Source organism: Culex pipiens, chromosome 2, assembly GCF_016801865.2.
Source record: "Culex pipiens pallens isolate TS chromosome 2, TS_CPP_V2, whole genome shotgun sequence".
Lineage (NCBI taxonomy): Eukaryota > Metazoa > Arthropoda > Insecta > Diptera > Culicidae > Culex > Culex pipiens.
Window position 1 is genome coordinate 184,743,779 of NC_068938.1, and position 15,133 is coordinate 184,758,911.

Consider the following 15,133-nt stretch of genomic DNA (forward strand, 5'->3'; position numbering starts at 1 on the left):
ACAAACCAAAATAGTCGAGGGGCCAACGGATGCAATAATGAAATGTAATAAATAAAACATTTTTTACGTTTTTTGTGATATTTCTAGTCACAATTAAAGGAAACTTGTGAAGTAAGCTTTGGACACAAATTTGAGTAGGTTTTGTGGTAGGTTATGAATACAAAAAGACGAGTTGTTCCTTTTAATTCCGCTATATAGTATATATGAGTAGGTTTTATTTTTATACTTTATTACGAAAATATAAAACATTGGCATTTTTTATTCGGCCCAGTTAGCAAGCGGCATTCGGTAACTAGACTACGTTCTCAGCCCAGTTACCGAACAAGTACTGTAATGGCAGTTGATCTTGGGGTTGACACATGTTGTACAAATTAATTCATAAATCATCTTAGATTCTTTAATATCATGAAAAATTTAAGCAACCTTTCCCTAAAAAAAGTACTTTCTGATTCCATCCAGGATCGAACTGGAGACCTTCTGCGTGTAAAGCAGACGTGATAACCGCTACACCATGGAACCAGATACATGCAACTGGGCTCATCGCAGTCAAGGCATGCTTGTTTTCCCTCACGTTTGGGCAGTACGCCAAACAAGAAGCACTCGACCAAAAATAGCGTCTCTTCCCACGTTGTTGCTGGTAGCAGGCAGACACTATCTGTTGCGTTATACGCGAATTACGCGCCAAAGTCAATCAAAGCGTGGTGGTGGAATCCGCGCCAAGTGGTACCCGTCAGTCTCGTGGCCAAACCCCTCTGGACAGTCATTTCTTTCAAATTCTTTCTGATTTATGAGCTACACGACGACTTCCAGAGTCAACCCTTAGAGGTGACCTTAGCTTCCCAGCAGAAGCAACTGTTTGATTTATTAAGCCGTTTTTTTCGCCTCCATTCGTTGCGTCTAATCAACTTATTCAAACCGGAGCCGTCGTAAATCAATTAATCAACCCCCTCCTGGACATCTTGAGCTGGGATGGTTGTTTTTGTCCAGGGTCACTGTTGTCGGATTTGCTGCTGCTGCTGGACTAAAGCAAACAAAAACAGTTTCTGGTCGAGGAACAATTACATGTAAATAAATTAACGAGATTCTTCTTGGTCGGACGTCGTCGTCTTGGCGAGGGGTTAACAATAAGTATACACGAGAGGCGATCAGTTAACTTTCTCCTCCGGGAAGACATATTGCACAAGTTGACCCTTAGGACCTTTCGTTTTGTGCTGCGTTACATTCAGGATGAGTTTTTGTTGGCAAAAAGTACCAATTACTTGCTGGCTACTCTTCAAGTAGAATTTAATAACTTGAAACGTTGTGTGTTGTTTTCAGTTCACTCTAAAAATGTTATGAAAATAACTCTAATTCGCGGCATCTTAGTATATTCTGTAAAGTTTTATCACGTAGTTAAACGGCCAAATTGGGTCACCCAACACGCAAATTCCTCCAAATTTGCGTAACCAAGCAAACTTACTTTCGTACACACATTAATCAATTCCAAGAACGCTAATGGCCTAATAGCCGGAACGTCTACGTTCCGGGCCTTTGTCGGCGTTCCGCGCTCCTGTGGGACCAATTAGACCAATCGTAATTTAATTATCGCGCGCGACAATCAATTGTTTACCCCGCGTGTTGAACATCAAAACCGATCCGGGCCGCGTAAAATTTCGAGTAAAACCACTGGGCGTTCGTCGTCGTCGTCGTTGTCGGTGGGGCTCTCCGTTATGGTAATTTTTTGCAAATCGTTGAAACCTTCCACCAATTCGTACCAAACAACGGCCGGGTCGGGGAAAAGAAACTGTAGAACCAGCAGGAGGTCGTCCCGCTTCGGTGGCGATCCAGAACCAAACAGCTGGCACTATGGACTTTTCACCGAGGAACAACAGACAGACAACCGGAGTGTTTGCGAAAACTGTTTAGCTTTTTAGCATGCTCTCCACAAGTTGTCCCGAGGCGGACGAGTTTGGTGGATAATAGTTTGGGGGGAAGTTTGCGAAGAGTTCAACGTGACGGAACGACGACCGGTTGACGCCTCTGGTTGTGGTGTTGTAGTCATAGCTCAAAAGTGGAGTTTTGTTTGCATTTTTCATTATTATACTATCAAATTTAATGGTGGACCGTACTCGGTTCATGATGTGTTTACCTAAGATGGGGGCAGGATGGGGAATGGGTCTTGGTGTGAATTGGTTTGACCAGAGATAAGTGGATTTAGCAACAAATCATGATGTGGAATATGGAACAAATGTTATTTCAATATCAGAATGGAAACCAATTTTCTACACCTGGCGTGAACCAAAGTATCAACAAACTTGAAGTTATTTTTACCAAAATATCAAAATAGGTAGAAAATATTACACCCTGACGTTTAACATTTTGTGTCATCAATTTCTTTACAGTTGAACATCCTAATTGTTAGTACAGTGCAAATTGGATTGGAATTGTATCCCAAAAAATGTTTTATTGTCTTAATCAATTTAAATTAAAGATGGCGGCCAAAATAGCGGTGATTAAATATTGAAAAAGGCATTTTGTAATTTAGTAGGCAATTAGATATTAAAATTTGACTAAAATGAGGTCTAATTTTATGTTAAAAGTAAGTAAATAAAAAAAACCTAAAAAATACTGATTGCTTAAAATTGCATAAGAAGAAATGTTACGCTTCTTAACATTTTGTAATCAAAAAACAAGTTTTTTTTATTTAACTAAAAATGAATACAATGAAAATCATAAATTCAAAATTTAGATGGAATTTCACGATAATTGCATATTTTCAAAAAAAATCATGAATTTCATAATATTTATTTTACATTAATGGAAACAGACTTTCCAAGTATCTCTGCTCTTAATCCAATCCCATCTGTTGATAGACCACCACATAGTATCGTCCGGTGCTCTATCAAAGTTTACCCAGCGAATGAAGTACATTAGAGTGGAAATTTTTCGGCAAACAAAAAAAATCGAGTGAAACCAAACAAAACCGACAAGGCAGAGCTTATGCAGAGCTCGAGAGCAGAAGCGCAAAACCCCGAAAGCCTATTATCCACCTCCTTCTCTCTGCGAATGGCTTATGCTACTCTATGCTATCCTATGCTTCGCAGATCGCGCGTCAACGTTGGGCGTCACCCATCAACGGGTGAGGAGAACCTCTCTGCTTTGTATGCATTACACCGGGTACCCCCCCACAAGTCTAACCCTCCCTGTGGTGTGGGTTCTGATGGTTGACTCGTGGTGCCGCAGTGATTAATTTAAATTTGAAACTCAATTTGAATTTGTTTGCTATTTTTCATCACCCAACCGGGGAGAGCCCCTCAAATATTGTTTTGGAGTTACAATAACACAGGAAATACTCGATTTTGAAACTAAATTTCAAATTATTTAGTTTTCCATCAATCAATATTTTCTTCAATAATTACATTTAGGTAAATCTTTAAAATCAAGCAATCACTGTACTTCGTCGGTGGGAGTTTGATACTGGATCCAAATCTGACAAAAATCGAGCCCACAATGGGCTTTTCATACTGGTGGCGTGCTGCGGCGATGAAAGGTTTCGATTTTCAGTCCCATTGAGCACCCGTCAAGATTGGATATAGCAGCAAGAGAAAGTATCAAGCGGAAGGGTCGAAGCCGTTTCATTGAAAGGGGAAAGAATGGGCTGGCTTTTGTTGACTGTTTTTTTATTGGTATTTGGTAGTCTAATAAAAAAGATTTATTGCGATGTGGTTTCCACTTTAATTGATTCCCACCCGGTCGTCATGATATCGGCTCTAATCTGTCGAATCTGTCGTTATTATTCTAATGAGATTTTCCTTTGTGTTTTTTACAGATTTTCGGATTTGTCTGTGGCTTACTGAAGATTGAGTGAAGTGTAAGTATGCATAATTTTAATTAAATTTCTCCTTCCAAACGGTTGACGATTCCCAGATTGCGATGACCCCCCAAGTGGCAATTGTGTCCACACTCGCACGATACTTTTAATCTATTCATAACCCTGGTGGGACTCATTTTTGTCGACCATCCTCGGTCAACCGTTTGTCTATTCATAGGATTTGGCCAACGGGTGTTTTGGAATTTTCACCCGGAAAAGCCACAGTCCAACTTTCTGGTTACCAACTTTTCACATCTCCTGGTCACCAACATCGTTGTCGGCATCATCTCTTGGAATTAGGAAAGAGAAGTTTGCCATCCACCCACAATTCAGAAAATATGCAAACACACACATTCCAAAAACGGGAGCACATCTCTCTAACCTCAAAGAACAAGTTTGTTTGGGGCCGTTTCCAGAGTTGGATATTTGTACAGGACACAGAGTTTGTAACAGTGGACAGTGGGATAGAATTATATTTTGATCACCAAAAAGATTTATTGAAAACGTCTCCCAAATAATTTTATAATACTCAATGCAAATACACGGAGAAAAAGAGTTCCCAAAATCGTGAACAAGCGTTCATGATAATGAGAACCACGAACAAAGTGTTCAATTGCCATGGTACGTTTTTCAAAAACGTACCCTGGGTTTTGAACATTTTGTTTGTGGTTCCCATCATAATGAACGCTTGTTCACGATTTTGGGAACTCTTTATTCTCCGTGTATCAGTATTGAAAAAAATGTATTTTAACTAATTAAACGTTTGATTAATCAAATTAATTCAACAATAATCCCACTGTGAGGCCGTTAAAAATTAACACTTGAAAAGCAAACATTCCTGAGCATCAACCCTCTGATAAGGATCGTGGCGGCATCCCTCCAGGCTGATAAATTGGGTGGTAAACAAACATGAGAAATGTTTTAATTCCTGCGTAATCAACCCCAAAGCTGTGGCTCCGATGTCATGGCGTTGAGGGCTGCCACGGATACATCTATCTGGGTTAATTTTCGGCGCTTAATGTCTTAATTCGGTCGGTGAAAAGTTGGAAAATTAGAATTTATGCTTCCTTTTTCTTTCATCGTTTTCCAACTCAAAGGTTTTTTTTTTCTTTTCTAAAAGGCCGATGAAATATGCGTGATCCCCGACAAGACCGGGTGTCACCGCGGGGTAATTTTTTTTTTTCGAGCACAAATTTGAATTTTAAATCTGCATTTCTTGCCCACAAGGTACTTGACAGGCCTTGGATTTTGTGGACCGGCCGCAGCACATTTGAATGGGACTTCAAATGTGTGCTCGCTCCCCTCGTCGCGAGCGTCAAGATTGGATAATTGGCCACGGCCTCGGGGTCCCAGATGGGCGGACCAACTCGACAACGGTGACGACGGAAATTGTGAACTATTTTGTTCGGTTGATTAAGTAATTTAATGCGCCTTTTGACTTTCATCCCGCTTATCTTATGGTAATTTATTGTAATTTGATCCGAGCTTAAGACGCGTGTTTGCTTTTGTTTTGATAGAGTGGCTGGGGTTTCTTTCTTTTCCTCTGAGGAGAGAAGAAAGACAAATGACTGTTATGGTGTTGGATTTAAAACAATTCAACAGATATTTATCTGGAACGAGTTTGGCTTAGATTTTGACTTTGAGTAGGCATATTCAAAGTTATTTGTAAGCTAATGTCTTATAAAATGTTCCATTAGGGTGTAATAACAAAATCAATTTTCCAGCACAGCAATTTTTCAGTTTCTTTTGGGGTCCTAAACAACTCCCCAAAGTTTGAGAAAGATTGGTTAAGTCTTCACATTGCGCAAAGCAATTCAATTTTCCATATAAATTTGTAAGGTAGAACATTTTTTTTTATTTTAATATTTAAAAAATCCACGTTTTACGCGATATCAAAACCGGATTCATATTCGGATGCTCTGGAAGGTGCTCTACAACTTTCCCGAAGAGAGTTTGGTGCTAACTTGCTCCTGAAAGAAGATAATCGCTTTGCGCAAAGTGGGGACTTAACCAATCGTTCTCAGGACCCCAAAATGGACTGAAAAGTTGCTGTGCTCACTTTATTTGAACAAAAAATGTTTTCCATGCAACCATATTACACCCTAATGTCCCATTGAGAAAGCAGATGGAAAGTATTGTTCTATATCTCAAGGTTTTAATTTTTACATCCAAAGATTGCACATTCATCTCACGTAAAGCAATTATTATGACCTCAATTCCACATGTCCCCGAAGCTCTTGGAATGCAGCGTTACAATTTACATTCCATCCTTGAGCCAGTCCCAGATATAGATGATATCATCAAAGTCTCGCTCTAATCCAGTTGGCAGACGTCGTTCAGCTAATTGATCTAGATCGGTTGGCGTCTTGCCAGCCTCAATTGGGTTAAACAATTTCCCTCTGCCCATTAACTATGCGCTAACAAACAGTTCTAATCTTGCACTGGCAAAAAAGTGTCGCCACTTGGAGCAATTTTGCATGCAAAGAAAAGACTTCCCAGCAAAAGTCATGCAATTTATGCAACTCCATTTCTTCAACTACTGGACTACAGCTGAAGCCGCATATAATACCGGATTGAGTGCACATTAGCAATTGCTGCCGCTGCTGCTGCAATTGTGCGAACTTGTATGCAAAGTGGTGCCCGGGATGACGTGAGCTTTTCCCGTCATGTGAACCTTGGGATGAACATTGTAGATGGCGAAGTGTTGAAGTCGTTCAAAGTACATGTTCCCAGGAATGTGCAACTGCTGTAACGATGGGCGTGAAGGTTTCAAGGTAAAGATGTCTTCTTCTGGGAAATTGTTCCCATTAATCATTGGTTTCGTACTTAAAAGCTCGTAAAATTGCTGTAAGATTTTTTTTACGACAGTCGGACGCACCTAACGACGCACAATATTTACGACAAATAATCGAAACGGCAAAGAACCAAACTAGTCTGAACTGAAACCACAGCCAACCAACACCACATAGTGATATTCATGTCACGAGGGTTTCAATAACTTTTTTAATGACTAATTAACCATAGTTGCGCCGACGCGCGGCTAGTTCCTTCGCTTTCCTGTGAAGGTAACGGCGTCGGAACCGTTTAGTGCGTCGACAGGTTTAGCTCGGGAAACTCACGGGAGGTACTTTTGAAGTGACACATTAGTTGCCATAAAGCAAAGCAAAACTAGAGTGGTACTAAATAATACGTTGCGTGTGTTCTAGCCGTTTTGTTGGTACGTTCAACTTTCTTTGTATTATTCAACAAGTACTTTGGCCTAAATAATCTTAATTGATTAAATCACTGAATACAAATATTTTTACAATTTTTGTTTTAAGACTTTTTATTTTTTCAAATTTATTTGATCACCTCTAAACAATCAGTTCTATTTCGCACTCAAGTGTCACTTCCTCTCACGTTTTACGAAACGCGACCACTTCTTCGATAATCCCAGAATAATGCGAAGCAACATTGTCATCGTCTCACGCGAGTTCTTTCGTTCGGGGTTCATTCTATGAAAGTGTTTTGTGTAGTGTGTGATGTGTGTGGTAAAACTTGTGTAAATTTGTAGAATTAACAGTGTTCATGGTAAAGTTATTCACATTTCGTCGCCGTCGTGATAAATGTCATACGTGCATTTTGGGCCAAATTGAGTTAAGAACGCCATTTTTTGCAGCACATAATGCCTCTTCTTTTGACCTTCACAGATACCCAAACATCGATTTTAATCCCTATATATTCAATAAACATTATAAGGTGTTATGTCGATTCCGTTCCGATATTCAATAAACACCGAAAAAACTCCCCGTATTTTTGTCACTTTTCATATGAAAGAAGTTTCAATCTTGTCGCGCTATCTTGACACAGCCTGAAAATTGATGTAAGTGCGACAATTGGCCAAAGGGATTTCAGGTCAGATAGAAAGAGAATGCTCTTGCAATTACGAGATTAAAAGTGAGAACTCACAAGCTATAGTGGCGGCCGATACACCCTATGATATTTTGGCGCAGGAATCATCAAATGATAGCTTTTTCTATCACTCAGTTACAACACTGTTGGTATGAATAAGTATTAATATTGTGTAGGTTGTTACTTTTTTAATGATTTGCATAACTCTTTGATTCTATTGAATTATCTTATTTTTATGAATACTTTTAAAATTGATTTTAATAATATAAAAAAGCAACAACAAATCTTAGATAACCTCACCTAAATAAGCCAAACAAACCTCAAAGCTCAGCTCTGTCTAACCAGAGAGAGTGAGATACCAACTCTTTAAACATTCGATCTAAGCCTCTCTAAACAGCAGAACTCTCGTGCAGACTGCGGTGCGGCACAAACAATTGACTCTAATTTAGGTTGAATTTATTTGTCATCAAAGTCGAACGTGTATACACAGAGCCGACGACATGTGGACAACCAAATGTGTTTGTGCATTTGTGCGCGCACACACACACAACCACAAATCGAGCTTGACAGATTGTGCGAGGGAGGACAGGCCACAAACATTGTGTTGAGTTGTTGTCCAACGTTTGACGGTGTCGGTAAAAGAGTTAGCGATTTAAATTTGTTAAGATTTTTTTTTTTAAATTTTGATTATTTTATCTACTTTTATTTTGCTGATCCGACGTTTCGGACATCACCATGAGTTACTATTTTTTCACAAAAAATCTCACTAACTTGAACCGCAAACATCAGAACGGTTGACAACTTCCAAAGGTACTCCGCTTCTTGGTCACAACTTTCAGCGTCTCTTTCTCTGCGCGTGTAGGAGTTGATGGCAAGAAATTGTTCCATTTTGTAGAGGACATCATGAACAGCAGTGCGGAAAGGAACGCTCGAATGGTAAACACCAACTGACCATAACTCACATAAAGTGTATGATTTATGCTGGGGGAGAGGAAGGAGAACTGTTCTGAAGAACTCTCTCCAGTCCGGTCCAAACGGGTTCAACTGTTTCTGTATGTAAATATGCCGTTTGTGGACCGTCGTTGTTGCATAAGTCACTTAGACATGCTGGCCTGGATCTTCTGTACGGTAGAGTGTGCTTGTTGCTGGTCTACAACACAACAATACTGTGGAACGCTTGTGTCCACTCCAGGGATGCTGGGAGTCGACCCAGAAGCGTACACGGAGTGTGTGATTTAATTGCTGGAACATAAATTTCTAATTGAGTTTCGTGCTCAATTTGGTCCTGCAGGCCAGTGATCCATATATTTTAACGCAGCACAGAGTTATCAACCGATATCAAATTACTAGCAGCTTGTTCACGTTTTATGTATTGTCGTACAATACGGGACACCGCACAGAGAGGAGCCACTTTTGCATATTTTCCATCGAACAAAGTTCGAGCAAATTAACGGTCTCCTCGGTGTCTGCGTCCTTGGGCCAGTTGGCAGCGCAGCGTCGATTCTACGAGGCGGAAAAAAGGGGATCCGGGAAAATTATGTGACCTACGACGATGCAGACATTCGCGCTGCTGCAGCGTCTACCCGATATTGCTGACGATGCCGCAGATAGAGCACGGAAAGTGGAGCAAATTCTTATTATGTGAGTTTTTGGGGATGGATGGTGGAGAGTTCGGCTCGGAAATCTAGGACGAAAAGGATAAAACGTTCCTATTTGGTGAGTCACCGCCGGTGGAACCAGAACGTCTGGGTTGAGTCATGCTGCTGCGTATGGTTGGTTGAAATTCATACCACATCCTTGGGGATGGAATTGTTTTCGGTCTTTGTACTTCTTTGGAGTAGTCCGCAAGCAGATATGTGTTAAGCAAATACCCTCAGGAAATGATATAAACTTATCGAGAAATCATTGCAGTCGTGGTAGCTCGCACTGTATTACATGATTTAAAAGAGTTATTTTTGAAAACAAACCACAAAATTATAGAGTGATCAACTTTATCCTGATAATTTGCCAAACAATTTCAAGTTCTTGGTATTTGCAGATAATCAAATGTTTATTTTAAAAACAAAAGAACGACTCTTGCAACCAGTCACAATTACAGCACATGAAAAAAGAGCAATAAACAAGTATCAAACACATAAAATCAGCTTCCGATTGTAAACCGTCTGAAGAACTCGTTTACCCCCTGCGGGGCTTGCCGGGCTGTGTCATCGGGTGGTGATGATGGGCCCCGTAGGGTTGGTTGCCGCCTAGACCACAGATAGCGCAGACTTGAAATTGAAATCGGCGGGTGGCCAATTAAGCTGGAGTCTCCCAGCCACAGTTGCCATCATCGCGGTGTATTTAGAACGGATTTACGTTGCGCGCGAAGTCAAGTTTACAAGCTGTGAACTTCTCCTTTCGACACTTTAAACGTTTAAAAAGTCAATTCGGATTTGTCGACAAACAAAACTGACTCCCAGTCAAACCAGTGAGTCCACAGTGACGTAGTTCCTATAATTGGGCATTTCCGGATGACTGTCTGGACGCTGCTTCTTCCAGTTGGAAATTAAAAAAAATCGCAAACCAGTTTTGCAAACAAAAAAATACAAGTCCAACTGAAGAAGTCGGCCAACGGGTTTTTTGGCAGCCACGCTTGAATCCAGAGTTTCCAGTTTTTTCGATTAGCATCAGTATGATTTAAAGTTTTTATAAAGCGAAAATGAAATTTCAGCCTTGACATTAAGCTTTTGGCAAAGTGACACTGCGTTTGTTGGCAGTGAATAAAAACTCTTGAAATTTCAGATTTGAAAACTTTGATTTCGCTTTTAAACTTCGATGGAATAAAGCTTCACCCAGCGCACCCTTTACAAATTTCGCGAAAGTTGGACCATGTGACAGGTACACTAACGACATCTACCTTGGCATTGATTGATCTGTTTGTGTGCCACCAGGTGGGGTCTGCCGTCCGGTAATCGATTTATAGGCGATCGTTCTGTATAGTGCAAGGTGATTTTTTTTTTGCCGACCAGGATGGATAGATTTTCGTGCTGTGGTGAAAGCAAAGTACACTCAGTAGAATAAAAATCAACTTGAAATTAACTTTTGAATCAGTTCATTTCGACACTCTCAGCTCTTTTAAACTAGTATCGAAAAGTTAAACTTTTTCAAACTTAAAAAATCGAGTTTGCAGCGTTTATCCAACTCATCAAGAATCGTGCAAAAAATCTTCTTTTTGAAACTCGTTGTATAAAATACTGTCAAAAAGCCGAAGATTTTTACCTTTTTTTGGTAATACAGACTGTACTTTTGCGCGAAAAGTTTTTTTCGTTTCTTCCAATTTGCAAGACGAACGATGCCAAACGAGTTTCCGCGATGTGGAGAATAGAGACATCAAACTCGTTTCGGTGCGCTTTGCCTATGGAGGGAATCAATCACCAATAAATGGGATTAGCGGTAAATTTGGAGTGGACATGACTAGCATTAATCTTTTTGGGTTGGGGGAAATGCTTTCTTGAATTCGTTTATTTCTGTTGAAAAAATTTTTTTTAGTTTAATTTTTCTTACAAACATTGCCTTCGAACAAATTTATTTTGAAAATACATTTCTTTTATGATTAATTAGATTTCAGATGTGTTTTCAAATTATACTCGAAACTGTTTTCATATATTCATCATTGAAAGCGGAAATCAAAATTTGATAAAAATTCAAAAATCTGAAAACTCAAACAAAAAAATGCCTCAATTGAAACTGTTGCCCTCTGAGGAAACAAAACAAACTGCCTGAACCATCAAAGCGCAAACCCCTAGAAGGAATATGCAAATATTTGAGCTGCCACAACAGCAGCATCCCCAAAAGTCATCAGTCATCTTCGTCTCGACGACGAGCGACATTTCAACCTTTCGTGTTATGACAGCCACCCCCCTGGTCCAGCTTCTTTCCAAGACATCGCTGCTGGAAGAATTGGCCCGAAAAACGCCAAACAATGCGAACAAATAGATGAATATTATCTTGCATTGATCTTGGCGGTTGATGGCTGGATGGTGTTGCCGTCTTTTTAGCTTTTTTTGTTGACTAAACAATACAGACAGTAAAAAAAATGTTGGAAAAATTCGGCACTATTAAGTTAATAATTTAAAGTCTGCTTTAGTATTTTAAATATTTTCTTAAGAATTTTTTTTTAAATCATTAACCAAAATTTTTTTTAAATCATTAACCAACAATTAAATGGTCAATTTTAATGTTAGGAAACTCACCACAGCACATTTGTATTCACCATAACTCATTTACACTCATTTGACATTTGGTTGAACATGCCTGCACTCACACTCACACACAAACACAAGCGCGCTCGTTCACAGCTAGATAACTCTTGTGAGGAGTAATAAAAGGATTTTTTTTATAAAATTGGTCTATGACATCTATTTGTCTGTGGCATCCCTAATTTTCGTCATGATCCGGATGACCCCTGTTCGAGCCCCAACCGTTTTTTTTTTGCTGTGCCTCGCCCAGACTTCCTTTTTGGGTGGCAGCCTCTCGTTACACTCGTCACTTTGCCTTTTGACGAAACGCACACGACCCTCGGGGGTGAAAGATTTGAATTTGGCAGCTTCCAAAACGGGCGTTCAATTTTGATGTCATCTCCGATGTCTCAAACACGCGCGTCCTCCCCCGGGGCCAGCGATGAAATCTGAGCTCATCGATCATTTTGAAGAAATTGCCAAACGGTTTGTTTTGATTTGCATCAAATGGGTTTGCAAAGTGCTTTGTAAATTGTATAAATTTGAATTTTAACATGCGATTTCCGTTGTTTAAACCTCGAGTCTCGAGTTGGCAGAAGCACCTTAATTTCCGTCAAACTCAAGTACCCCAGCGATTCACACCAACTGTCAGCGGCCATCCAATGAATCATTCATCTTAATTTGTTTCCCACTAAAATTCGGCAGATTCCCTCGGGGGTTGACCGCTCGCACGATAAAAACATACAACCAGCTGGATATGGGTAAAAGGCCACGAGCTCGGTCGCGTTGGACCCTTAACGATCGTCTGTCAACGGAACTGGCCAAAAAGCAAACATCGACAAACTAGCGGCCCGATGGTTTTTATCACGCACGACACGGACTCGTGCAATCGATACCGCACTAAAGGTTGAAGTCGACGCTTTTTATTGCGATTTTGCTTCTAAACCTTCCGTTATAAAGCAAGATCCGATTTTTTTCCCGTAATGTAATACCACCTTAACAAATTTTATTAACATTGACCCTTTCGCACCCATATATCGGCATATCAAGAATCCACTGTTTCCGAGCAAACCAACAAGTCAATGAACCAAAAAGCCCGTTGCGTGATTGGGATTGATTTCCCCAAAAAAAAAACAAAAACACAGTCGAAAACAAAGAAAACAACAAACTGTTCTGTCCGCACTAAACGGCCACTATCGGCGGTCCACGTGTTCCCCCGGGGCCGGTAGCCCACGAAATGCCAAATGCTGCCGGTTTAGCTGAGGGATTGCGTGGGCCAATAAAGTGTGACAGACCGATTTATAATAATGGTTCGTAATGACGTGAGAATGTGGCTTCTTTCGGGGTTAGAGGGAAAGATAAATTGGTGACTTTTAATAAATGGTGGATTAGAGCGCGTTGGGTTGGGAGGTCGGGACCGGAGCAAGTGGTATCAAATCCCGTAGTTCCGTAACCAGATGTTTGGGGTCGATACGCGGTGTCAAGTTACGACCATGATGTTTCAATATTAATGATGCATAACACGTGCTGCCATCATCTTGGTCGGTGATTAGTACAAGATTAGAGGTTTAAGATACATTTTTGGGAAACGGGTTGACATTTTATCGTGAGGGTGAATCGTAACAAGTTGTTCCTAACACATTTCTTTGATTTAATGAAGGTAATATAATTTTACTTTTGATTTTAACTACTATCACGATTCTTCAATTATGATAAATCCAGCATCTCATTTGGGTGGAATTTATTTATGTCGATATTCAAAGTATTTATCGAAACCCACTTAAATTTCTCAGAACTGTCGAAACATTTTATTGAACTACGTAAAGCGAGCAATTTCCGCGAACAAAAAGCCACTACAAAAAACAACTCTTGCAATTACTCACAAGAAAGCCACGTGACATGACAAATTCACCCCCAAGAAAGCAATACGGAGAAGCCTTCTCGACCCCTTTCGGGAGAAAGCCCACCACAAAAACAAGCCTCGGAAATTCGTCCGCCCAGTTCCGGCCCACGTGTAAACACAGTTTTGGGCGGTTAGTTTGGCCTGATTGTAGGGGGGAGGGTGTATACTTAATTAATCCGTTGATTAATGATTCCGAGGATGATGAATTTTGCTTTTCCGCGTAGTCCCCCTCCTTAAGGCGGTGCCAGCAGTGCGATGGGGAAAGACTTTTACTCCGGATTCCGACTTATGGCCTTTTGGCCTTGCGGTGGCGATGAACCAGTTCCGAGTCGCGTGCCTTGGATGTTCAGTGTCACAACAATTGAGGTTTGGGGGTCATTCCGATATGACGGACAACGGCCACTTATTCATAATTAAACAAACCACGTTTATCTATGGGGGTTGGTTGCTAAAGGAAATGTCATAAAATTTGTACTCGAAACTTACAATTTTATTTATTGGCAGGGAGTTCACTAAAATTCAAATATGCCGTTTAAGCATGTTCAGGAAACCCAAATCTATCATACTTTGACGAAACTGAAGCGTTTACTGACGTCAACTTCAAAATATTACTAGTTTTTTTTTGTACTTTTTATTATTTGCTGATTTATTAACTTTTTGCTAATAATTTTATTAATTTGGTCGATTGTTTACATATTTTAAGATATGTTGACATAATTTACGTTTGGCCCCTGAAATCAATTACCCCCAAGAATGTTAATTGTACAGTACTCCCGATGAGCGCTTCCAAACCAGTCGGCCGAATTCAATGAACTTGGTTATGTCCGTTGTTATAGTTGGTTGGTACAAAGTTCGACAGGAAGACGGCCCGTGCGAGTGCAGCAATCGTTTGCGTGGGACGGAAACATAAATTAACGGTTTTGTCGATGTCATTTTGTGCTCCGAGGAAGACGAGTTCACCCTTTTTGGAAGTTATTTTGTTTATTTTTTGTGAGAAAAAAATGGGATCCTTAAACTTTATTGCCGTGCATTTTAGTCATTAAAGGAACGTTATTAAAATTGATTTTGATATCGCTATTTGCAAAACCGGCTTATTTCACATTTCAATTTAATCAAATTGTACCTTTTGCTTGCAAATCAATTCACTCGTACACACACCCTCCCCCATTATCAGGTTGCAACGATCGGACGTGCAATAAGGAGAAAAATGCCACCCGCCTGATTTAGAATGCAAAAGTGCCATATATCAAGCGTCACATGGCGGCTCGCGGC

The 15,133-nt window shown here is 40.2% G+C and overlaps 1 protein-coding gene and 1 non-coding gene across 2 annotated transcripts in view; one reads left to right on the plus strand and one right to left on the minus strand.

Annotated features, from left to right (window-relative positions):
* LOC120415416 (protein unzipped) overlaps positions 1-15,133 on the plus strand; it is a 98,330-nt gene that overhangs the window by 29,678 nt on the left and 53,519 nt on the right. Inside the window, exon 3 of the mRNA XM_039576945.2 lies at positions 3,809-3,850. The gene's annotated coding sequence lies outside the window, so the exon portion shown is untranslated. The remainder of the gene's footprint in view (positions 1-3,808; positions 3,851-15,133) is intronic.
* On the minus strand, positions 447-519 carry Trnav-uac (transfer RNA valine (anticodon UAC)). Its single transcript has one exon. It is a non-coding gene; the product is annotated as a tRNA-Val (tRNA).